The sequence below is a fragment of the Neomonachus schauinslandi genome, chromosome 2 (assembly GCF_002201575.2).
Source record: "Neomonachus schauinslandi chromosome 2, ASM220157v2, whole genome shotgun sequence".
NCBI lineage: Eukaryota > Metazoa > Chordata > Mammalia > Carnivora > Phocidae > Neomonachus > Neomonachus schauinslandi.
The window spans coordinates 17810554-17836127 of NC_058404.1; positions in this window are offsets into that span (position 1 = coordinate 17810554).

Sequence of the window (25574 nt, forward strand, 5' to 3'; positions counted from 1 at the left end):
TTAGCAAGGTGGAATCATGCTCTTTTTAGATGTTATCTTTCAAGGTTGTTCTTGAGTTTTATTTTTTAGGAACTTTTGTGGTATTTGTGGGATCTGACCATAATTTGGTCCTCTGGAGCAAAAGGGCAAATGCTTTGGAAGAGGTTCTATGTATACAGATTTTTTGAGATGCTTTCTTGTTCTTGTACGGAGATTTCTAAAATCATTAGCTGGTTGACCATCTGTGGATCTCCCAGTCATTATCGTTGCTTCCCCAATGATGGGGGCAAATATGAGGCCATCTGATGCCCTGTCATTTGGTCCTTCTTGCATCTTCTTTCTCTGAGATATTTCCTATTATAGTTTATTAAGTCTAAGGCTGAATAAACACTATTGAGCAGCTCCTAAATAGGTTTTAGGCAAAGTGTATCATAATAGTTCAATAATACCTTTCTTACTTGACCTTAAAATGACTCCTCTTAGCCTGTTGTTGTCAACAATTCCTTGTTCTATACAATATTTAGGCGAAGGACCATAAGAAGGAAATGTAGAATTAGTTGTAGAGATAAAGGCCATTACTGTAGATCTTAGTGTGTTGGGAAGTGGGTGTCCTGGGCAAATTCTATTAGGTAGAATTCTGACAGATGGGATCAAATATCTCACAGATGAAAAACTATCCATAGAAATATGCCAGCTTTATACAGAGAAAAGTGGCTACTATTTTGTGGAGATGCAGTTCTGTCTCTAATTTCAGTGCATCTAGACAGAGAATCCTATATATATATATATATATATAATATATATATATATATATTTTATATATAACATACTTGTAATCATATATAATCATTATAAATATATATATATACACATACAGATAAACTTGTCATTTGAACAATGTTCTAATGGTAAGACCATAGAAATATCTTTGGAACCTATAAACATTATGCTTTTTAGAGAAAGTGTTCATTTTCCATGTTTAGTTAAATTATACTTTTGAAAAGCATTTATAGGTTTTCTGCAAGGGCAGGATGTTAGATAGAAATCTAAATTATTTTCTAGTGTGGTGGGATTATACCTGTCTTTAATTCACCACAATCATCTCACAAGAGGTAATTCTTACTGCTGCGCTTGTAGCTCTGTGAGTAAATTTTGAAGTTTCCCAAATTGGCTACAGTGGTTAATACATGAACAGTCACTACACACTCCCTTGGTTAGGTGACATGCTTAATTAATCGTGTTTCATTTCCTTTCCGGCTTTCATAGATATTTCTCTTATTCTACTTTGCATGATTTTTGGAAGAGAGCATCCCCTGAGGACTCTATTTCTCCCATCTTTGGAGAAATTCCTTCTCAGAAGAGGCAAATTAGCACAACATTATGCCAAGGTCCAAGGATACGGGGTTCTGGAGAAGGTGAATGTGAACAGGGAGTTCAAGATCACAACTTTTGAGTATGTTTCTGCCATAGGCATGGCCTATGGGACTGCACTTCATCTTTCTTTGCTTCATTCCACCTGTCAGTTAAAAAGGACATAATAGTTATGTCCACTGTGTCTTGCAAGCCATTCACTTTTTGATTTTTATAATGAAATTTTTGTTCATATTGAGGCGAGCCTGTATTATTAACAAATGATACAGTCACAATGAAAGACTCTCTTCCTATGCAGAGAGCCCAAGGGACAGCTCCAGGTCCTATTACTCAGCTGTACACCTTTGCAAATGGATGAGCCTGGCACCACTGCCTAAAGGTCAGAATGCACAGGATTCGCAGATTCAGCAGAAAGGATCAAGCCTGGAGTTTCCAGCTACCTATCCAAAACACCCCATCTCTTCTTCTTGGTAGAAATAAGACCTGGGAACATTTAGAGAAGCGCAAAATCTTATTTTTACTAAGACCCCAAAGTTTTACCCCTAATGTCTGTTTTCTAGGACTCTATTATTCAGCAGCTACACCAGAGAAATAAGAGTTCAGATATAACTCACCGGCTGCCAAATGTTCTTAGAACCACAGTCCTGCCCACTGTGTATGATTCAAGGAAACTTTCTTCTGTAGTTGTTTAATTCATTTAGAATGAGACAATACACATAACTCCTGACTAATAAGACTTATGAAGTCTAAATTTTGAAAATGTCTTCCCATTTTTTTTTTTTTTCTAATCTCTCCTCTGGTGCTGTCACTTCAATGGAGAATACTAAAACTAAAGATCTTAAAGCTGAAGTAGTCAATTCTAATGATCGTTTTAGAGCAAACATTTTTTTAGGGAGGCAAAACTATCACAAAGACTAAAATTAGATTTTGGGACCATTTCCCTTATAATTGTAAATTTTCTGCACATTATTACTAGCGTACTTTTTTTTTTAGTAATAATGGACATTGCTGCTTAATTTTATGATTAAAGTTTGTTTACTACTTTCCATGTAGCATTAAGCACTAAACTAAGAATTTCACATGCAGAGCTAAGAATTTCATTCGACAACCATAGCAGGTGGCCACTGTTATTGCCCTCATTTTATAGATGAGGTGTAGAGAGGTTAAAAAGCACTTACAAGGTCCTTGGGATACCTGGGTGGCTCAGTTAGTTGAGTGTCTGACTCTTGATTTTGGCTCAGGTCATGATCTCAGGGTCGTGAGATCCAGTCCCGAGTTGGGCTCTGCGCTAGACATGGAGCCTGATTAAGATTTTCTCTCACCCTCTGCCCCTATCCACCCCTCCTTCAAAAAAAAAAAAAGGTATTTACAAGGTCCCATCACTGGTAATTGGTAGAAAGAGCACTGAAATTCAGGTTTGTCTACCTTCAAAACTATCTGTGCCCTTTCTTGATTCCTTGTAATACTCTGTCTACTAAATAGCATGATGCAGTATTTGTTAAATACTTTTCATGTTCATGTGAATATTTGCTGAGTTAAGATTTTTTAGAAAGATTTATTCATTTTAAAGAGAGAGAAATCACACACATGCATGAGTGGGGGGAGGGGCAGAGGGAGAGAGAATCCTCAAGCCGACTTCCCACTGAGCGAGGAGCCGGACCCAGGACTCTGAGATCCTGACCTGAGCGGAAATCAAGAGGTCGATCGCTTAACTGACTGAGCCACGCAGGCCCCCCACTGATTTGAGATTACAATCATTCCATAAAATAGATTTTCAGTGTAACCACAATTACCAATGTATTCTGTAAATTTTATTGCCTAACGAATAAAAGAAACCACTCCTCTTCTATGTGAGCATGGGAGTTGCTTGCTTTGGGTAGTTCTCCTCTTGTGCCTGATTTCCCAAAGCTGGAGCCTCTATCTTTCAAATCTGCACAGGATTCCCTAGTCTCCCACTGTGGCAGGAAGAGGAGCAGGGGGAAAGAGGCAGTCATCAATGATGTGAGAAAAGGGGTTGAAATGAGAGACACAAACTGTCAAAATTTTTTCTTATCAATTATGAATACCCAAATATTAGATGTTCTTTTATGTGTTTCTCAAAAGTGTTTTTACTAATTTTCTTATAAAATAAATGTTATTTCTGTTTAAGTAGTACATGCATACAGTAAAAACTTAAATAGTAAAAAAACAAAATGGCGCACAACAGGATATGTCTGTGTCTCTCTGCTCCATCTCTCATAACATTCAATTCCTTTAGTTATCCCACTGGTGGTACCCTCCTTATCTCTAAATAAGATGCTCATTAGGCTCGGACTTGGCTTTTTAACTGCTGATATTATTTTCATCCCATTATAAGTAGCATTATATGAATTATTTCACAATTTGGGCTATATCAACAGAATATCAGTCATTGATGAACGAATTAGTGTCCTAGAAAATTAGCACATACTTTTATAATTTTTTTTCATATACAGTTTTCTTCTCCATTTTCTCTGTTTTCTGTCTCTGGCATACCTGTTTTTCAGATTAAATCTCCAATATCCTAAATTCTTTCTCAATTTCCTTTTATCATTTTATCTTTTTATTGTATATTCTTAAACCTACCCTTTTCTTTATCTTCTGAGATCTTCTGCTTATTAATTTTTATGTACCAATTTTCAAGTACTATTTCTTGATCTCTCTGTATTTGAAAGCATTAGATTTTGTAATTTAATGGCAGCACTGTCTTCTCTAATCTCTTTGAGGATGCTGACTACGGGGTTTACTTCCCCTTTGTGTGTGTTCATGTGGCTCTGTGTATGTATATCTGTTATTTCTTTTGCTTTTGTATCTTTCGAATTCCACATTTTCTTTCAATGTCTTGTGATTTGGGGCCACAAACTTATTTTTTAAGAGCAAGTCTTGATAAAACTGTTGCGAAGCTCTGTTTATGAGGAGAGGGCTTGTCGGTTGTTGGAATCACTATAGCACAGATGGGTTCGATTTCGCTTTTCCCTAGGAATGTCCAAATGTCAGTATCTAGAGGCCTTTCAGACAGGAACCTTTTGAGAAGTTTTTCTCTACCTCCCACCACAGCGAGGCAGGGTGAGCAGGGTGTGTGAGATGGACAAACTTGGCTGTAAGCATTCTGAAGTCGGTCCAGAGAAAAGAGTTGAGAATCCCATAGTTCTCCATTTGCATTTCACTTGTTTCCCTATTTTATCTTGTTCACCCCAGTTCTCTACTGTGTTTTGTGTCCCCCAAGTCCAGAGATTCTGTTTAAATTATCTACAAAAGAGCATCCAGTCTCCTGAGGGGTGAGGCTGGATGATTTTCTAGAAAAACATAAATTAGGATATTTATCTCATAACATTAGAGAAATTTAATAATCCATTAACCATAAACTAAACATTATTTATTCATATTTTAAAAACATTATTTTTAATTGTACAAATATGATATAAATCTATTCTCTTTTGACCAAATTCAAGCAATACAAATAAAATCTCTTCCCACTAGAATCAAATTCAATCTCTTCTTCATAAAGTATTATTAATTTAATATGTGTGTTTCAGTGATTTATAGAATCTACGTAAAAGACTTTGGTTCTTAATATTTTTGTTATAACTTATGTTCATGTTTCTTTACTGTGGTGGTTCTCCTAGTGTGGTGCCCTGATCAAAAGCATCAGCACTGTATGTGTGTTGTTAGAAATGCACATTCATGGGCCTACTCCGGACCTACCACTGAATCAGAAGCTCTGGCAATGGGATCAGCAATCTGAGGTACTCTGAAGTTCAAGAACCACTGACCTTGAGAATTCACAGTGAAGATGGTGAAGAGAGATTATGAAAATTGGTCCAGAAGCCCAGTGTTAGTGTTCAGAGATGACAGAATATGATGTTTGCTGTCTCTTGGAATACTTTCTGTGAACACTTTTCATTATAGGTCAGTGAATAATGATAAATGTGGAATTCAGATCTTGGAGAACTTAATCCTGGTCTTATTGTCAGATTTAGGGAAGAGAAAATATTTAGACTTCTCTGGCCCTCCCACTCTTCTAAAGACTCTAGGGAAGCAGCAGGATTTGTAGAGATGGCATCAATCATGGTGGTACCCTTGTTCAATGTTTAGTACATGCTGGACAGATGCAGATGCTTTCTATCACCATCTCTTACCATGCATAGGATAAGATTACTTTTCTGGCTATTTTGTTTGGTTTTAGTTATACATCAGAATTGTATTCCCTTTACCTACTGGTAAAATCTTCAGACTAAGAATCTGGAGAATCAGATGCTTGTAGAGACTGTGCTGTTTCCTAAGAAGGTGTACCCCGCTGGGAAAATTATTTTGGCTCTCTAGGCCTTAATTTTTCCCATGAGCAAAATCGAAATTGGATTGTATGACAGTCTGTCATCCTAAGATCCTGAAAAACGGTGATAAAATGTGGAAGGAATTTTAAAATAAGAAGATGCCTTCAGGAAACTGGTTCCTCTCCCCCCCCGCTTCCCACACCTCCCTCCCCCATCAGAAAAACTCCTGAACATTCTTTGTTCCATATCACTTTGGAGGACCTCATGACTCATGACTTATCCTATCTTTTCTTCCTTCTTCTACAACCTGTAGAAGGCCAGGCCACGTCTCTTGGGTGGCATTCATCTGCACAGAGCTTCCCAGAGAGCGCATGTTAGAGCTGCAGCGGCTGAGTGGTCCTGGCCGTGGAGGAGGGGCTGGATCACCAGAAGGCTCGGCTGTGGCTCTGATTAGTGAGCAGTGATGCAGCTGGGAGGCACTAGCCTGGCCAGAAGAAGGTTCTTTCACTTCTAGCCAGTTCTCAGCATTCTCCACAGAATGTGCCATGCTTGTGAAGACTATGAGGATAGATAACGTAGCCTCAAGCACACTCCTCTCTCATAACTGGAAAATTCCAGGGTTGTAGGGGGAAACCTGGTGGGGTGGTGTTGCTCATCAAGCAACATGCAGCCTAACACTCACAATCTGATTGAGAAAAATGGAATTATTTTATAGTCCAGTGGGCTCCGAATGGTTATTCTACTCAGATCTTTATTGCTTGGCCCTTGTTAATTTGATAAGCAATCTGTATCCCTAGTACAGAAGACAAATATATTTTATAAGAGAAGGTCTAAAATCTGAAGTGGCAATAACATAACTGAGAACATAGTTTTATTTATTTTCCTCAGTGGCAGATTGTATTTTCTGTAATTTCTGTGCAAACAAACCAATATGGTCTTCTTCTGAAGGGCCTAATTGGAATGACAAAAGTAAAGTCTCCATTGACTGCAGTACCACGGAAACAGATGGGGGGCTACAGTAATTTAATTTTACCAAGAGTTACTAGCAGAATAGATCAGCACAAACATGAGGAAACTTCTAGGATACTCCTCACACACTTTGCCCCAAAATATTGCTTCTGCTTTGGAAAAATTACTTTCCTAAAATAACACTTAATTTAAAAAAGTCTGTCCTTTTAAACAACTGTATGTACATTGAACAATAACTATATTAATAAAAGTAAATCCTCCAAAGAATAACTCTTTGGCATCCTTTTATTTGCAAAGGTCTCTGGGAGCCATGCCAGGAAAATACAATAAAATTTACTAGCCTGGAAGTTGTGTCTTTTCTTTCCCTTTCTGTGTATCCATTGTCTGTGCCATTCTTTAAAAAAAAAAAATTCTTATGATTTTACTAGAAATTTGAGAACCTTGCTTTATAAGGCAGAAAACTGCCTTATGTTTTCAGTGTCACAGTTTTGTCTCAATGGCATATTATCGTCTCTTTGTAAAACTATCATCTTTCTTTGAAGTTGATTCCACACATTTTCAATGATCTATATTTTCCAGATACTGATGTAAACCCTTCATCACCACACTTGGCGGGGCTCGCATCCCCGCCTTGCTGCACTTCGCATGGTCTCTTCTTTTCTCTGAATCATAAGTCACGATGAGGCAGGGCCATTTCCCAAATCAATTCCTGGCAGAAGAGAAAGGGCCTCCATGCATCAGGAAACCATTTCAAAGGTTAACAGTTTATCCAAGGGCATTAATTAAACTTCTTTCATAAATAAAGTCTCAGTGCTGTCAAAAGGTAGAGTGCATGAGGAGACAATTCCAAGGCGATCGCTTCCTTCACAAGAAAGAAATGAAGCTCTTCTCAGACAGAGCCTATTAAGCACATTCACTTCCAGATTGTTATATGTAACAAATGAGTGGGAGAGACAGACAGTGGAGGAGCCCTTAATTCAAGGAACAAAGGACGTCTTCTATATTCTTTGGCATTGTGGTCCTGTCTCTGAAGAATTCCAAGAGCACCCAAGATGGGGATAATTAAGCAAATGATTAATACCAAACCAGAGATGACTTTTTAGGTTCATTTGTTATCACTTTCCTTCAGGGAGAGGATCTGTTGATCCCTTTTAGCATTGCTCCTCATGGATAAGATTAAAAATTACACAGCCCTCGTTAAACAGTTTAAAAGAATTGGAGAATTTTCTTTGCTAGGCTTTGACTGATGAGATTCTTTGCCAATTTGTAAGGGAAGAAAAATGGGAAGATTATAGGATAAACTATCATAGTCACTTTTGTTAGTGAATTTTTAGACTTAGGTCCATTTTCAGCATGGGACAAAGTGACATCAGGGGCAAGGAAATAAACAGCCTGACTTTTGTTGTCACATGGGTACTAAGCCATATCAAGATGAAGTGCAGGCATTAAAAAATTGTAAGTGAATATTGGGCAAACAGAGACCCAGAGCAGCTTATCCACTCACCAGGCTATAGAGTATCACATATTTCTTAGATGTGAGTGAGTGACATGTCATACAAAGTGGATAATGCAGAAAGAAAAATCAGCTTAAATACATTTAACAAAAATTCAAAAGATTGGTTAATTTAAGAGATCTATTTTTTGCAAAGAAATTGTTCAACCTCGTTTTGAGTGGAGACATTAGAGCTGCTAAATCTTGCAAAGGGAACTGACACAAGGGATAAAGTATAATCAATCCCCAAGCTTCAGCTTCACACTTCTATTTTTGGTCAGGAGAACTCTTTCCAGGCATCCTTTTCGGGTGGCTGGACATTTTTCCTTTCTCTCTGGACCTGTCCTCATTTTGCCTCAGTGGCTCATACCCCCTTGAAGACACAAATAGTTAAGGACAAATAGAGAAGCAATAAAGTGGATTATTTTTAAGGTGGACATTGCCAAAGATGACCAGGCCTGGATACCGGCTGAGTAGATCAAAGCCAGGGAGAAGCATGGGGGAGTCTGAACACGTCAGATGCAAGGGATGGCATCACACAGAATCCAAAGCTCCAGAGGCAGGGTTAGGGCCCAAGGTACAGAGGGATCAGGAAGAGATGGGAAATAGCTTCTGGGACTCAAACACTTGCTTTGTTTCATTCTGAGAGTATGTTTTTTGATTGAGACGGGATTGGCTTAAGGAACTAGAATTAGGATAGACTAAAGATTAAGCTACATTTAATCACATGATACCTAAATCTTCTCCTCAGTGTAAAGAGAGGTTAGTATTCTGTGTAGGGAACCATGCTATAGTAGGGGGGAGCATCTCATTCAAAACTAGGGGGAGAAATAAAAAGCCCAGGAAGAAAGTACGATTGAGGGCCTTGCAGGGCCCTGGAGTTCACAATCCAGAGGAAAATTGTGGAATATAGTGTGAAGACACAGAATTCAGATGAGGGATCCAAGAATCCAGAATTGGGATACATGAAAGTAAAAATCCCACAAAATAGATGAAATTCTGACAATTTTTATCAAAAGAAGAAGACACAAATACATAATATTATGAATGAAAAGGGACTTACACTATAAATAGAAATTAAAAAGATTATAACACTACCAATAACTATATTATTTTGAAATCTACGATGAAACAGACAGGAAAAATATAAGGGAAAATGTAAGGTGTATGTAGACATGATTTCAAGAGGGTTAAAAGTTCAAATAATCCTGTATTAGAGAAATTAATCTTCAAATCTTCAAATAAAGCAGATATATAAAAATAAAAATGTTCAAATAAAATGGCAGAACAAGGGAGTTTTACAACTCCCTTGGATATTTTACCAAATGTTCAAAATGAGAGTATGCTTTTTTTTTAACTTAAAAAAATCTAATGGATAGAAAAGAGGGAATATCTAACTCATTCCACAAGAGAAGCATAACCCTTATATCAAAAGCCAAATAAGGTGTGTAAAAGGATCAATTTTACTCATTAAAATAGATGTAAAAAATAATATATATTAAAAAAAACTAGAAAATCACATCCAATATATATTTTAAAAAAGAGCATACCAAGACAAGATGGGGTTCACCCTAAATATACAAAAAAGAATTATCTTTAAAAAATGTCCTTTACATTAAAAAACATTTAGATGGTGAGTAAAATTAATATTGAGCATTAACATAGTAGAGGTTCAGAGAAATCTTGCTATGGAAAAACCTATTTAAACTTGTTCAGCTTGGATTTTTCCAAAATTTACTTTAACACTGAATTATGTTAAACTTACTATGAAGAATTCCTTAAATAAATATTTGCTATCAAACATTTAAAAAACTAAACACAACAAACAGAATGTTTGAGTCTCTTAAAATAGATTCTACATATATAATTTATCTTTTAGAAAAATGTGTTGTGATATATTGAAAGTGGCCCCAGGACAGGGGCCTTGAGATGGGAGCTGTAGCCCTTGTCCTTGCTGCTAATGAGATAAATGACTTTTAGATTTACCTGCATCCAAGCTTTCTAAAATACAAATTGAAGAGGCTGGATTATATAATCTTCATAATTCTTTCACCTTTTCAGAGCTTTTCATTCCCTAGACTAGAAAGATATAAATTTTTTACACTTACAATTTGTGTACATTTTTGTTTGTGTACTTTAATGAGACTTGCTAAATCAAAGGTCTTCTACCATTTTGATAAATGGTGTGGAATCAATTACCTAACCAAAAAATAGTTCAGACAATGTAAGCCTCTAACAACTATGATCCAGAGCCCAAGAGAAACTGTAAGGTGCTCCATTCTAAGTATCTGGCACTTTGGCATCTTTATTCTCTTATGCTTACCTTGAAATAAGCATGTTCACTTTAGGCTCATTTGGACACTGCTTTTTGGATGGATACATAATTTTATATTCATGCTGATTTCATGATAAAAAATAACACACCATTAAACTTTTTCATTTAAAAATATTACCAATTTCTGTGTGCAACATATAGCCCCCTCAGATCTCTGACTCTCATCTGGAACCTGAGTTCCAACCTCTCCCTGAGTGATGCTCTATTCCATAGAATCAGAATGTCTTCTAGCTAGAAGAATACCTGACCAATAGTAGGTAATGAATAAATGATTTTATTTATTTTTTATTTTATTATTTTTTAAAGATTTTATTTATTCATTTTGACAGAGAGAGAGAGACAGCGAGAGAGGGAACACAAGCAGGGGGGGAATGGAAGAGGGAGAAGCAGGCTTCCCACCGAGCAGAGAGCCCGATGCGGGGCTCGATCCCAGGACACTGGGATCATGACCTGAGCCGAAGGCAGATGCTTAATGACTGAGCCACCCAGGCGCCCTGAATAAATGATTTTAAAGAATCAAATTGGTGATGATGAGAACATTATATTCTATACTGACTCCCCATACCTGCTCTTGAAGACAAGACTTTTTCCTTCTTTTTTAAATTGTGGTGTTCCTAGTCTTCAAAACAGATCTATGCCCATAGAAGATGGATTAATAAAGTAATTATTGTAGTTGTTAAAGTGAATAACAAAGGCTGTTCAATCTCATATGATAGATATTGATTAAACACATCTCATATGTTAGCATATGATACGTGTATGAATTTTAAGTAAAGTTACGGAAGTATGTATAATACAAAGAATAAAAATAATTAAGAACTTAGGCAAAGGGGAACTATGTATAAGAAAATAAAAAGACAGCTTCTAAGTGGTCCCCAAAGACCTTAACTTTTGGTATTCATTCCTTTGTACAGTTCCCTCCCCTAGAGTGTAACCTAGAACTAGTGACTTCCATGAAATGAGTAGAATACACCAGCAGTGATGGAACATCCCTTCTAAGACCAGGTTACACAAAGACATTGACTTACATCCTATTTCCTCTCTTGCTTTCTTACTTGCTTGCTCAAACTGCCATGCTGTGAGCTACCCTATGGAAAGGCCCCTTGGCAAGGAATGAAGGAAGGCCTCTGACCAATAGTCAGAAACTGAGGAACTCAGTCCAGCAGCCTTTGAAGTGTTGAATCCTGCCAGCAATCATGTCAGTGAGCTTGGAGGAAGATCTTCCTTCTGACAAGTCTTCAGGATGAGACTACAGCCGGACCAAAATTTGATCACAAACTAATGAGACCCTGAGGCAGAGGTGCCCAGCTAATTTGCACCGACAGAAACTGTGAGATAATAAATGTTTGTTGCTTTTAAGCCCTAATGCTTTGAGTAATTTGTTATGCAGCCTTAGCTAACGTATACAGCCAGGAATAAAATTAACACATCAAAATGTATATATTTTATTAGGTGGTTGATATACAATTGCTAGGAGCAAGCCAAAATCTCTTTTCTGAGTTAATGGAGAACCAAAGCAAGTAGAGACATGGTTTACAAGAAACGTAGTGTTCAGATGATAAATACAACATATTTGTTTAGGAGAATCATTGCTTTTTCTTCATTTTGGAGCCAGAAGAAATATTTCCCATTAGTTTTCTTAAGATGATCCTGGTAATGGACTAGGTGATGTCTTTACCATCATCACTACAATGAATAAATGATGATCCACAAGCTCACTCTCAATATCTAACATCTCTCAATATAGGTCAATGGCAGAGTACTGAAGCTTTATTTATGAGTGGTTTTCCAAGAGGCTACAAAAAGAGTGCAAACACACGTTATTTTGATGGTCAGGCTTGACCTTAGAATAAAATTAGAAATTCCACACATATGGATGAATGGATGAATTCTAGCTCTATTCTTAAGAATTGGAGAGCATAAACTTTAAGGTTGTAATCAAAGGCAAGAACCAAAAGTAAAGATAATTTGTGTTGCAATTTTTAAAAAGGTCCATACTTTAAAAATAAATCAATAGGGCAGAAGGTAGGATCAAGGTCCTTTTATAAAAAGTAAGTATAATATTCGATGCTTTTGCAGTATGCAACATAGACAAGGTACCACATTAGGAAGCAGTTCTTGAAAATAGGGAAAAGAAAAAGGAGTCCACCCTTCTACAGCTCTTGTAGTCAACGTTAGCTACTTGTTATGGCATGTAATCTCATCTGTGAAATATAATAGGCCCATGGATGGTTACCAAGGCTTTCCTGGCCCCATAGTTTTAATTGTCATGAGTTTCTCTCCTTGAAACCACTCGTTTTACCCTGAACCGGGAAATAACTATACAAGGTATTCAGAAATGGATAGCATTTGTTTGCCTTCACTCACCAGTAGCACATCTGCCCTCAGAAGGACAATTTTTACTTTCTTCAAAACCAGATAACCTTAAAACAGGAACCCTTATTCCATGTGCTATTAATGACTATGTAATAATTTTTTCAATTAGAAGATTTTTATTAAATCTGCTCTCTTTCCATTATGCCCCTGTAATTTTCTGTAAATATTATTTTTTTTGTCATACCTATCTCCTTGATACATTTGATTTCCTAGAGTACTTCAAAAATAGGCTTTCTGCTTATGTAGCCTATTAGAAGAACAGACCTCATTTTCTGCTCTGCCTTTTCCACAATATGAAAAAGGGAACATGAAATCATGGGGATTTATGGAGGGAGATTTGTCAGCCTTTTCTTATTTACTTGAACTATGAGATACAAGTTGAATTTGGGGCCCTCTTTTCAAGAACAATTTATTTGTTATCAGATAAGTTCACGTTAGTGGATCAGACGTGGATAAGGTGTTTCTATTATAACCTCGTTAGATGTGTTAGAGTGCTCTGAGTTCTAGAATAATGGTTTGCTATCTTGTGCAAACTTGACTTCCATTTCTCACTACCTCATTTGAATACTTTGGGACTTCTGGATAGCAAGTGTCTTTTCACATAAACCTGAACTGTCTGAGGACAGCTAAACTACTTATTGTAGCCATTTTAATAGACACAGCAGATTAGCACATGACTGCCTCAAATATTGTAAGCAATAGTGGTTGAAAATACAGTCTACAAGACCCAATTAGTTATGTTATGGCTGCTCTGTAGCTTTCTGAACTCATGTGACCTTACTCCCTCATAATTGTGGTACTCTGGTGTTCAAGTAATAATCAAAACTTACAAGAAAAATAAAAAGATAATGAAAACCATTTTAAAATATGAATGTGGCATATGTGAATATGAGTCACTCATTATCCAAATTTCTTAGTTGACTTGTTCATTATTTAGATAACGATCCCAATCAGATGTGGCAATGGTGAGATCAATTGATATTATCTCAAATATACTGAAGAACATTCACATATGTGGAAAAGGGATTATCCAAAATAATTAACATTCAGCTGCATTACAGAATGAACCTATTGCCTCCTGTATCTCAGCACTGTTATGTTTTATTTTTTATGGGATTTATTTACTTAGTGACTAATCCGGGATTTTCAGTAATTTACAGTGAGGTTCCTCATCATTAGTGTGAATTAACAAAATGCTTCTGTTGTCCTTGGTAATTAGTTTGAGTAGGAAATGAGGAAAAAGACAACACATTTTGAGGGCTGCTCAATACTACCTTTATCTTTCTTTAATGTCTGGGAGCTAAATATGGAATTTTAATTTCCTCCCTAATTATCGAGGAGTCTTTTGCTAAATGGGCATATCCCCCAGGCACACTTGCTTATTTTCACAATCTGTATTTTCACTTCACTCTTTTGAAATACATTATTTATGAACTTGCACAGTAGTTCACAAACATTTCTTGAGGAAAGAAGGAAAAACTAACCAATGCTAAATAGCAAGTGAAGGGTGCACCTGGGTGGCTCAGTCAGTTGAGCATCCAGCTCTTGATTTCAGCTCAGGTCACGATCTCAGGGTTGTGGGATCAGGCTCCACACTCAGCGGGGAGTCTGCTTGAGGGTTCTCCCTCTTCCTCTCCTCTTACCCCTCCCCCCACTCACTCTCTCTAAAATAAATAAATAAAATCTTAAAAAAAAAAAGTAGCAACTGAGGGTGTTAAGCCTTTTTCAATGACATCATCTCCTAGGGTCTTCCTGTTATCCCTTTGAAATGATGTGAGGCTTGCTGATGTTGTTACTTCCCCAGCGTCTCAGGTAGGTAAACTAAGATTTACACTTAGGTTTAATTTTGAAGCCACAATCATTGTGATAAAGCAGCACATTCTTTTACTCGTCCTGACTTGGCTTAAATTTGGTCATCTCATCGGCATCTATTCTCAGTTACCCTCTATCATGTGATGCTTCATAGTTTTTGTACCTTTAACTGGTCATGGAATACGAGATAGTAAAGCTCTTATACCTCTGTCTCCCGTTGACTTTGCAGATTCCATGGAAACTAGTTCTGTGGTAACCAAAATTGTTCTGATATTAATATCATTGGGCATTTTTAGCCCAAGTAGAATATGTAAAATTTGAGTTAAAACTGTCCCTACAGTGTGTATCTACAATCCCACTGATTCTAACAAGCCAGGCAAAGGCTTGTCATTTTGATTAAATTGTCAACATAATAATAATGCTGACAGTAATAATGGCAGCTATGCTTTATTGGTTGTGACATATATTATAGGCTTTTAATCAACAAAAACATTGCTAGTAGGTTATAATTATCTGAGTTTTTCAAATGAGAAAAAAGTGGTACAGCATGGTTAAGAAATTCACCCCAGGTTTCCTAGCTACTAAGTGGCAGTGTTTAACTAATATTTTCAACTTGCCCTTCATTGGTTAACATTTTCTATTTTCCTGATATTAGTTATATGTACTATTCTCTCCTAATATTGCCCTTTGATATTGCATTTATTGTGTTAAGATTTTTTTGTCTGTTCTACCAAGAATTATAATGTTGAGTGCTGAAATGATTTTGAAATAAGTAGTAATGTTTTATACAAAGAGAATTTTGAAAATCCACAATCCTTCATCTTACTAAGAAATTAAGATAAAAAATATATCAGTTCTGCGGTGCCTGGGCGGCTCAGTCAGTTAGGCATCTGCCTTTGGCTCAGGTCATTATCCCAGGATCCTGGGATTGAGCCCCACATCGGGATCCTTGTGGGGAGTCTGCTTCTCCCTCTCCCTCTGCTGCTACCCCTGCTTGTGCTCTCTCTCTCTCACTCTCTGTCAAATAAATAAAATCTTTAAAAAAAATACCAGTCTTGCTATTTACACAAAGCAGAAAACAGACCCTTACGGTTTATAATCTATTTTCCCCATATGGTTCTTGCTGCATGCCTGGAGAGGGTCATCTCTGGATTCTCAGATGAGTATTGTTCAGAAATTTGGGTAGTTCAGACTCATAGGTTGTGACCGTTCACATGGATAACTAGCTATGAGGACAGTGAGATGAACTTAGATTAAAACAAATGAAAATGTCATGTGCTTTGTGGTTAGATTATTGCCCTCACTGTGGTCAATGGTCACACATGGGGATCTAGCTATAACTTTAGAAGGGAGACTGATTAAGGACAAGTATTCATGATAACAAGTCTGTAAATAGCCAAAGCTTACCCCAAATTACCCTTTACTATTCAAAAATATTGAAAAGAGAAAATTATCAGAGGATTTATTTAATATGGCTAAAAATAATTTTTAGGACCACTCTTATCCAGTGGTCTTCCAAAGCTTCAATAGCACAGTGCCAATTTATACATATATTTATACATTCTATTCATCCATGCCTATTAGGTGCATTATTAAACATATACAAAAACAGAAAATAAAAATTTCAAAGTAAAATATTTTCTTTCTGTGATCCTAATGTATTGTCTTATGACCTCTCTTCCCTTGGATTTTTGCCTTCCAATAGGAGCCTGATCCAAATTTTTGCCTTCACAAAGTAGATCATACAGCTTAAAGCTGTAATTTGGTGTTTTTAGTTCTAATCTTACTATGTTAGGTAAACTCTGAATTTTCCCTAGGAAAGTAACAAATAGGAGCTAAGCCTCTTATTTTACAAATTCCCCAAACTGTGATATAAACTCGATTGGAGCAAAAATGTTCCTATTAATACTATGCATCACCCATATAACCTCCATTGAATGTGTCAGGTCCTCAAAGAGATGATCCATTCAGGAGTTGGATAAAAGGAAAGTATCCAAGTGGCACGTCTGCTTGTTTGTATTCACCACTTCTAAACCATATCTTTTTATCCTCTGCTGCCAACATGAAAGGTGGGGTGGGGAGGTGGGGGTGGATAAGTGTAAGAAACAAGGAAACTACAAAAATAGGGAGGAAAAGAGAAAGAAGGGGGGAGAGAGGAATGAAAACAAAGACATTTGTGAGGATACTGTGAGGACATTATTTACTCTTGAGTAGGGCAAAGTGGAAGCCAATTAGGCCACGGGAGACCCAGAATGCCCCTTCACTTTAGCAACCCTCTGTGATGGCTTCTGTCCCAGCTGAGTGGGGAAAATGGTTGCATAAATTGCTCAGAGTGGTATTGAAATCTATCTCCTGGAGGATTCTGGAATATGTCTCTATTTGAAGAACCTCGTGACTGTGACAATGACAAATATCCATTGCAGGACATTGAGAGATGGTGTTAAGCTGTGGAAATACAGGGCTTTGTGATTCACATACTGCAGAATATATGCCTATTGATTTTTCTTTTCTTCGAAGAAAATGTCCCTTTGATACATTATGGCTGCAAAATTGGAAAGTACAACTTTTGTTTTGTTTTGTTTTAAATTGATTTGATTTGATTTTCCGAAAGAAGAAGTGATCTATAGATTCCATTGAGGTGGATAGTTGTCACGCCAAGTGTGACACTCCTATAAGTTATCTGGCCTTTAAGACTATTGGAATCTCTGACACATGAGTGATATATACATTCTGAGGAGGATTTACTCTCCGAGAGGATTCTCCACTCCTCCCCCAAATTTCAGAGGGACAAAAATTACCAAGAGCTAGGAAATGATAAACCTCAATATATTTTTAAGATTAATATTCTCATATTCATTAAAAGAGAGTAAAGCTCATAAAAATAATCCACATGTTGATGCTATTCACACCTTTATCATCAGCATCATCACAGAGTTATCTTGTGAGGCAAATTAATCTATCATATACCTATAAGTGTATTTCTATCTAACCTGTTAGTCTTAGGCCTTTCTTTAGCGGTTGAAAAGAAATCAACAAAAGTTATTTATTTTTTAAATGTATTTTAATGTAGTATAAATATATTTGATAAAAATACTTTTATATATGTGATTTATGGCATATGAAAATCATCTCTTGTTGGCTGTTTTCAAAGGTCTATTCTCTTGATGCTAATTGAAATCTAAATGAGAAAATAAAACCCAAAACTCCAGAATAGATGTCTTAGCACAAGGATTTGCAGCTCTTTAAATCATTATCTGCATGATGAATTGCACAGGAAGGAGTCACAGCAATTGAATTCAAAGTAAGAGGTTTCTGCAATAGTCACATTTAAAATTCCCCATCGACACTTAATTCTTAGTGTGAAAAAAACTTTGGGCTCTTTATTAGCTAACTTGAATATATTCTGTGGTCAATATGAAGTCAGTTCTTCCAGGAGTTTATAATCCAGAAAGTACTCTTGGTATTTTGAAACCTCTTTGGAGTCACGTAGGATTATTTCATCAATGATTACTCTTTTTAAAAGGAGAATGTTACCAGTTAACTGTTCTGTGAGATAACTCAGTGAAGTTATAAGAAACTTGGAATAAGTAATCGTGTTTTAATCCCAGGTCTTTTTTTCTTTTTTAAAGATTTTATTTATTTGAGAGAGAGATAACAAGGGGGGGAGGGGCAGCAGGAGAGGGAGAAGCAGACTTCCCGCTGAGCATGGAGTCCGACATGGGGTTTGATCCCAGAACCTTGGGATCATGACCAGAGCTGAAGGCAGACACTTAAACTGACTGAGCCACCAGGCACCCCAATCCCAGGTCTTCTTAAATAATTTTTTAAAGATTTTATTTTATTTTATTTTAGAGAGAGAGAGAGAGTGCGGGCAGTGGGGAGGGGCAGAAGGAGAGGGAGAAAATCTCAAGCAGAATCCCTTGCTAAGTATAGAGCTCAACATGGGGCTCAATCTCATGACCCAGAGATCATAACCTGAGCAGAAACCAAGAGTTGGATGCTTAAATAACTTTTACAACAACCTTGGAAAAATAATTTAACATGCTTTCCCCAATTCCTGAAACAGAGCAGGATTGTATTTAACTTATAGCACAAGAATTTTGGGAGACTCAAAAATGTTGATAATATGAATCAGGATGAAAATAAAAACTGCCTCATGTCCTACACCCTTAAAAAAGTTGGAAGTTGTTGAAAATTACGTAAGAAATGAATTCTTAAGCTTTTTCCCCTTTGTTTGTATCACATGGGGATTTGTGGTAACAAAAGAATAAACTTTTAGAACTGGAAAAACCTTAGAAATAATCCATTTTACAAATGAAGAACTTAAGATCAAAACAAGTAAAATGGAGGGCTCAAATCCATACACATAGTTGAAATGTACTCCAACTTCCCGCTGAAGTTATCCTTAGCTTTCAGATAAGATTGAAAATGGTAGTCATGCAGCACTGTGCCTTCTCTCAGTGAACCCCACTTCAACTTTATGATTTGAAGTCTGGCAGGGCAGAAGCTTCCATGTTCTTATGTGACGATGATTTCCTGGCAGCAGTTGATTGGTCTGGGGATATTGATGATGATGATGATGAAGATGGTGATAAAAACAGCCATCACTTATTCCGGGGTTACCATAAGCCCTACTTAAAGGGCTTTCTTAAGCCCTTAAGATGCATAAATTTGTTTAATCCTCTATAGCGCGTTGGGATAGCTGCTATATCGTTTACATTTTCCAAATGGAGAGACTGAAATAGAGAGGTTAAGGGCTTTATCAAAAATCATCCACCTGGGAAGGGGCAGAGCTGTAATTCAGTGTGGCTCCAGAGTCTGTGCACTAGATATGAAGGTGCTAAGTCAAGGCACTCCCAGTATAAACTCCTTAGAAGATGAAGCAGTATTATAAAGAAAGGTACATAAAACTATCTTCTGAAGTGGTTAGCACTTTATTATTTTTATTCTTGTTTTCTTTCATGTAACCAGTATTCATTACTCCCTTCTCTGTGCCAGGCTCTAGGTTCCATGGGGCTTATAAGCAGTGAACAAAAAATAAACATAGGCCCCATCCCAACAGAACTTAAATGCTCATGGAGAGAAGCTGAAAACCAAGAAACAAATAAACAAGTAAGCACGCACTAGTTGTAAGTGCTCTGAAGGAAAGTGTGGTATGCAGTGCCAGAGAGCTCTCTCCTTTTGGTGGCGATGTGGAGGCTGAAGTCTGAATGGCAAGATGAGTAAGCTGCGTGAAGATCTAGGGCAGGAGAGTTCTTGGTCCAAGTTACAGCAAAGGCCCGGTGTCAGGAAGGCATGGGTAGCAGCTGAGGAACAGAAAGCGGGCCTGCATGGCTGTGGATAACTAAGATGGCCAGGAAGGAGAGTTGGAGGGAGGAGGTGAGTATGGAGGGGCAGCCTGGGCCAACACATTTGGGTTTTATTGGAAGTCACTGGAGGGTTTGAAGTAGGGAGCAATGTGATTTGGCTTATGCATTTCTGTTCTAAAACAGAGATAGGCAAACATTTTCTATAAAGACCAGACAGTAGATATTTCAGGCTTTGTGGCTTTCTTGTGGACTCTTATGTGGACACTACCGTGACTGTTCCGTTCTGCAGCTGTGGTGTGAAAGTCGCCATAAGCAATACACAAATGAACAAATATGGTTGTGCTCCTGTGAAACTTGATGTACAGAATAGTTTGCTGACCTCTCTTCTTTTATTTATTTATTTATTTATTTATTTATTTATTTATTTATTTCACAGAGAGAGAGACAGCGAGAGCAGGAACACGAGCAGGGGGAGTGGGAGAGGGAGAAGCAGGCTTCCCGCTGAGCAGGGAGCCCCATATGGGGCTCGATCCTAGGACCCTGGGATCATGACCTGAGCTGAAGGCAGACGCTTAACGACTGAGCCACCCAGGCGCCCCTGCTGACCTCTCTTCTAAAAGATCATCTTGGCTACTGTGGAGATATGATGAAGATCTGACAATTATAAAGAATCAGAATCCCCTGTGTAGTTCAGAGAGGAATATGCTCAGGGTGGGGTCATATTCAGAGTAATGCTGATCTCACTCCAAACACACCTGTGAAGTAATTGTAAATCTTCACAGAGGAGCCTCAAAAAAAACATGTTAAGGAAGATTTCCTTTCATAATAGATAAGCCCTCCTAACATCCTTCTTGATCACTGTTTTCCCCAATCTCACACACAGAGCTGTCGCCTAGAGTTTTCTTCCTCTCTCCAAACTCACCAAATCCAGCTCACATCCACTCTAATCCTTTCTCCCATTAATTCTTCAGAATCTACTATTTATGCCAACAGTTTTCAGTGTTCATTGACTCCACCACTTTTTCAATTACCCATAATCCTCAACACGTCTACTTTTGCTCCTTCCATGTTTTAATTTACATTGACCATAAATCTAATCAATCTCTTGCAAACAGCCTTGACTTCCTTGCTACTCTTTCCCAACACTGTTTTTACCAGCAAAATCCCCAGATTGGTAAAATCCAACGATCTGTGTACACTGGCTTCCTGAGCTCTGTCTAGTTCCATGTCCACGATTCCCCCTGACAGCCTACCTGTCCCTAATCCCAGCTCCTGCCCCCATACAGTTTGCTTTGAAACAGTAGTTTTATGCCTTTTCCCCTCTCTGCTACCTCCAATATCCCCATGTAATTTAAGATTTCAGCAAATGACATGGTCACGTATTTTAACTGGGAAAACAGAAGTTCTCAGAAGACAACTTTCTTTTTCCACCATCAAATCCATCTAAACACTTCTATCTCTAGCCACATGTCCTGCCTTCCCTTCCCTCCTGTGATAGTGGGTGAAGGGCTCCAGCTCCCATAAAAGGCAGGTCCTTCACTGGTGTTCTGGATCTCGTCCTTCTCCACTTAGGATTTTACTCAGCAAATGATGCTCCTTGGTTTGGTTTGGTTTTGTGTTTTGCATTTCAGTGTTACATTCTCTTCTGGATTATTATCATCCACTTGTTTTAATATTTCCTGGCTTAAGAAAACCCTCCTTTGGGCTTACTAACCCGTATCTCCCTATAGCGACTGTCCTAGTTCCCCTTGTCTTCATCCCACATTGTCTACACAACCCACACCGTTTGGGCTTCCATTACTACCAATCTGCCAAAACTATCTTGTCAAGGTCACCAGTGACCTTCATGTTATGCAAGCCAATGGTTAATTCTCTAACACTGTCAAACTTTCTCTCTCAGAAGCATGCCTTCTTGAAATGGTTTTCCACAACATCACAATTTCATGGCTTTCTTTTTCTTACTTCACTGATACCTGTGTTTTTCAATGTCTACGTTGTCTTTTCTTTCTGTGCTTGGCACCTTAATACTTGGGTCTCAGAGTTTGGTGCTCAGGCCCTCTACACATCAGGATCCAAAACCTCTCCTCTAGGGTATCTCATCTAATATTAAGGTTTTAATACTGTCTACATGTTTAAGACTCTGACATCTATCTCTTCAGCCCAACTTCTCCAAAATCATGAGGTCACCTGCCTATTTGACATCACCAGCCAGATGGCTAAGAGAGGAGCTCAAATTTAGCATAGCCAAAAGAAAACTCATGTTGATTTTTATCACCTAATTTATTTCTCCTTCTATCTTTCCATCATCCAGTTGCTCAAGACTAAAACCTAGAAACTATCCTTGGTACTTCAATTACCTTCAGTTTCCATATCTAACCCAACACTGAGTCTTGTCAACTTTATCTCCAAACTATATCTGGTACTATTCCACTTTTCTCTTAACCTCCACTGTGATCATCATATTCCACGTCACTCTTGTCACAGCGTGGGATGCAAAAACTTCCTACCCAGTGTCCTGTTTCCATTTTGCCACAAGAAATCATTTTTAAAAAATAAGGTAGCATGATTTTTTAGTAACCTGAAGTAGATCATATTTTATTCCTGTTCAGAATCTTTCAATGGCTTCTACTGTCTTTAGATTCAAATGAATCAAATTGAAATCCTCCCTCATTACCGACAAGGGTCTGATTCTCTCTCCATCTTCATCTCTACTATTCTCCCTCTCACCCCTTACATTCCAGTTAATAGGTACTGACTGTCACATCATTATCTTATCTCCATTTTGCCAAGGCCTCTTCAGATCATCCAATCTAAAATAATTCCTTACCAGGTAATTTTAACAATATTACTCTGTATTACTTTTCTAGGAACCTTTGATCTTGTCTGAAATGATTTTGTTTACACAGGTACATAAAAGTGGGGACCTCGTCTGTTTAGTTTCATCAGGACCTAGAACTATCCAGCATGACATAGGGACTCAATAAATATCTGTTTAATATATGAGCTCTACTTACTCTCATTAGTTCTCCAACACTACATCTTTTTCATCTTTATTTTTTTCTTTTTTTAAATCTTTATTCTGCATGATAAAGGCCCAAGAATTGGTCAGGAAGAAACAGACTTCTTGTCTGTAGACAGAAAGTATGGATAGTCCATGACCATATTAATATTTGTTTCCAATAATTAATAAAAAGCCACATTTATTGAGTTTTCTTATGTCTTTTATTTCTTTTTTTTTTAAAGATTTTATCTATTTATTTGAGAGAGAGAGACAGAGTGAGCACAAGTGGGGCAGGGAGGGGTGAGAGGCAGAGAGAGAGGGAGAAGCAGACTCCCCGCTGAGCAAAGAGTCTGGCAAGGGGCTTGATCCCAGGATTCTGGGATCATGACCTGAGCCAAAGGCAGATGCTTAACCAATGGAGCCACTCTATTTCTTTTTATATCATCTAATTTATCCTTCCAATCATCTTGGAATATGTACTATTAAAATGGAATATTAGGGTTTTTTGCCTGTTATCTCCTCCTTAAGAGAGCATCCCTTCTTTATTCGGCAGTAATTCTTTTTTTTTTTTAAAGATTTTATTTATTTGAGAGAGAGAATGAGATAGAGAGAGCATGAGAGGGAGGAGGGTCAGAGGGAGAAGCAGACTCCCTGCTGAGCAGGGAGCCCGATGTGGGACTTGATCCCGGGACTCCAGGATCATGACCTGAGCCGAAGGCAGTCGCCCAACCAACTGAGCCACCCAGGCGCCCATTCGGCAGTAATTCTGCTGGAACCTGTGGTCAGGTAGAATTCATCTTGCTTCCCTAGACCAAAAGCTTGGAGCCATGACCTGGACAATCAGGGTTCTCCTTCTCCCTGGAAACCATGGTTGGCTCAGGCTGGTCACATGACCGAAGCATAACTAAGTGCTCCTCTCTAGGAATTAAAGAGTAGGAAAGTTGCTATATTTTCTCCGACAGTTCTGGAATTATATGGGACATTAGGAGCTAGCCACTTTCTAACCATGTTTATAGGCTCTGGCAACTGGCTGGGAGTGAAGCCAACCTGGGAAAAATAGTCTTGAGTGATGGAAAGAGAGAGAGGAAGAGCTATTGTTAGAGCACATGGATACCACTTGAGTAAGTTAGCACTTACCATCTTTAGCACTTTTCAATAAACCATGGTAATAAGTTCCTTTTTTGCACTTAAACTAATTTGAATTGCATTTCTAAAACTTATACCCTCTAAAGTCAACTAATTCAACTTTTATTCTCATTTTACAGATGGATAAAATGAAGCTCAGAAAAGTTAAGAAACTTGCTGGAAAGGAAATATTTGAGCAAGCATCTTTGACTTTAAGTCCTATGCTCTTATTCATTATACTATATTTCAATATATCAGCACACTCAGAAAACCTTCATGGATTACACTCTGAAATTTCATTTTTATAAAATATTCCTTTCAAAATTTGATTCTAATGATAAATAGAATAGGTCTAGTATGGACCAGAATTTCAATTGTTTTGATATTTAAGATTTTTTTCCACTTTAAATGTTTTAGTAGATTTTTCTCTTTGGTGTAAATCCAAGTTTCTGCACAGGAAAAAAAAATATATATTACATTAGCATAATGTTTTGAATTTTATATTTGTTTTTTATTCTGATTTTCTCAATACCCATTATCTAGTTATTGGAATGAAACTCAACTAAATGATGGAATCAAAAGCAATTGAAAATTAGGTGGAATTATATAGATGTCAAGTGAAGGGTTCATAAAATTTATAAATCAATACTCACGATTGAAGTAAATGTGCAAAATCAATTACTAAGAGAGCATCCTATCTTTTAGGAAAGTAAAATGTAAAAAAAAATTATTCTCTCCTATATTGGTTGCTTTCCAAATTCCATAGAATTAACATGAGAGACTAATGGACTTACAGTAGAAAAAATAAAAGGTACTTAAATTCTCATCTCATACTATTGGTAAGTATTCCAGAATGTACAAGTAAGTGAAATTAACAGTAGCTAATGCAGGAACAGGAACGAACAAACTAGAACATTTTCTGACTTATAGGGGAGGTTGATAGAACTCAAAGGTTATGCATATGAATTACACATTCACAGCCTCATCATGTATCATTCTGATTTTTATAGATGGTTGTACTACTGTCCACTCAGTTCACCACACCAGGAAACTCTGCCGTCTTAGATTTCTCTCTCTTTTCAGTTCAACTTCTATTATCATTTCAACTTGGCCTTCCTGTCTTATTGATTTTTTTCCAGCTTTACTGAGAAATAATTGACAACTAAAATTGTGAGATACTTAAAGTGACAATGTGATGATCTGATCTACACTGTGAAAGGGAACCCCCCCCGCCTCCTGCCATGAGTTACTTAACACATCCATCACTTCACATATTTATCCCCTACCTTTTTGTTTTTGGTGAGAATATTCAAGTTCGACTGTCTTAGCAAATTTCAGTTATACAACACGATGGTATCAGTTGTAGTCAGGTTATATATTAGATCCTCAGACCTTATTCATCTTATAACTGAAAGTTTGTACCATTTCACCAGCCTCTCCCTATTTCCCCCAGCCCCTACTGATTCTTAAAGAGACTGGTCACTGCCCTGGCTCAGCATCTCTTGCTTGTTTG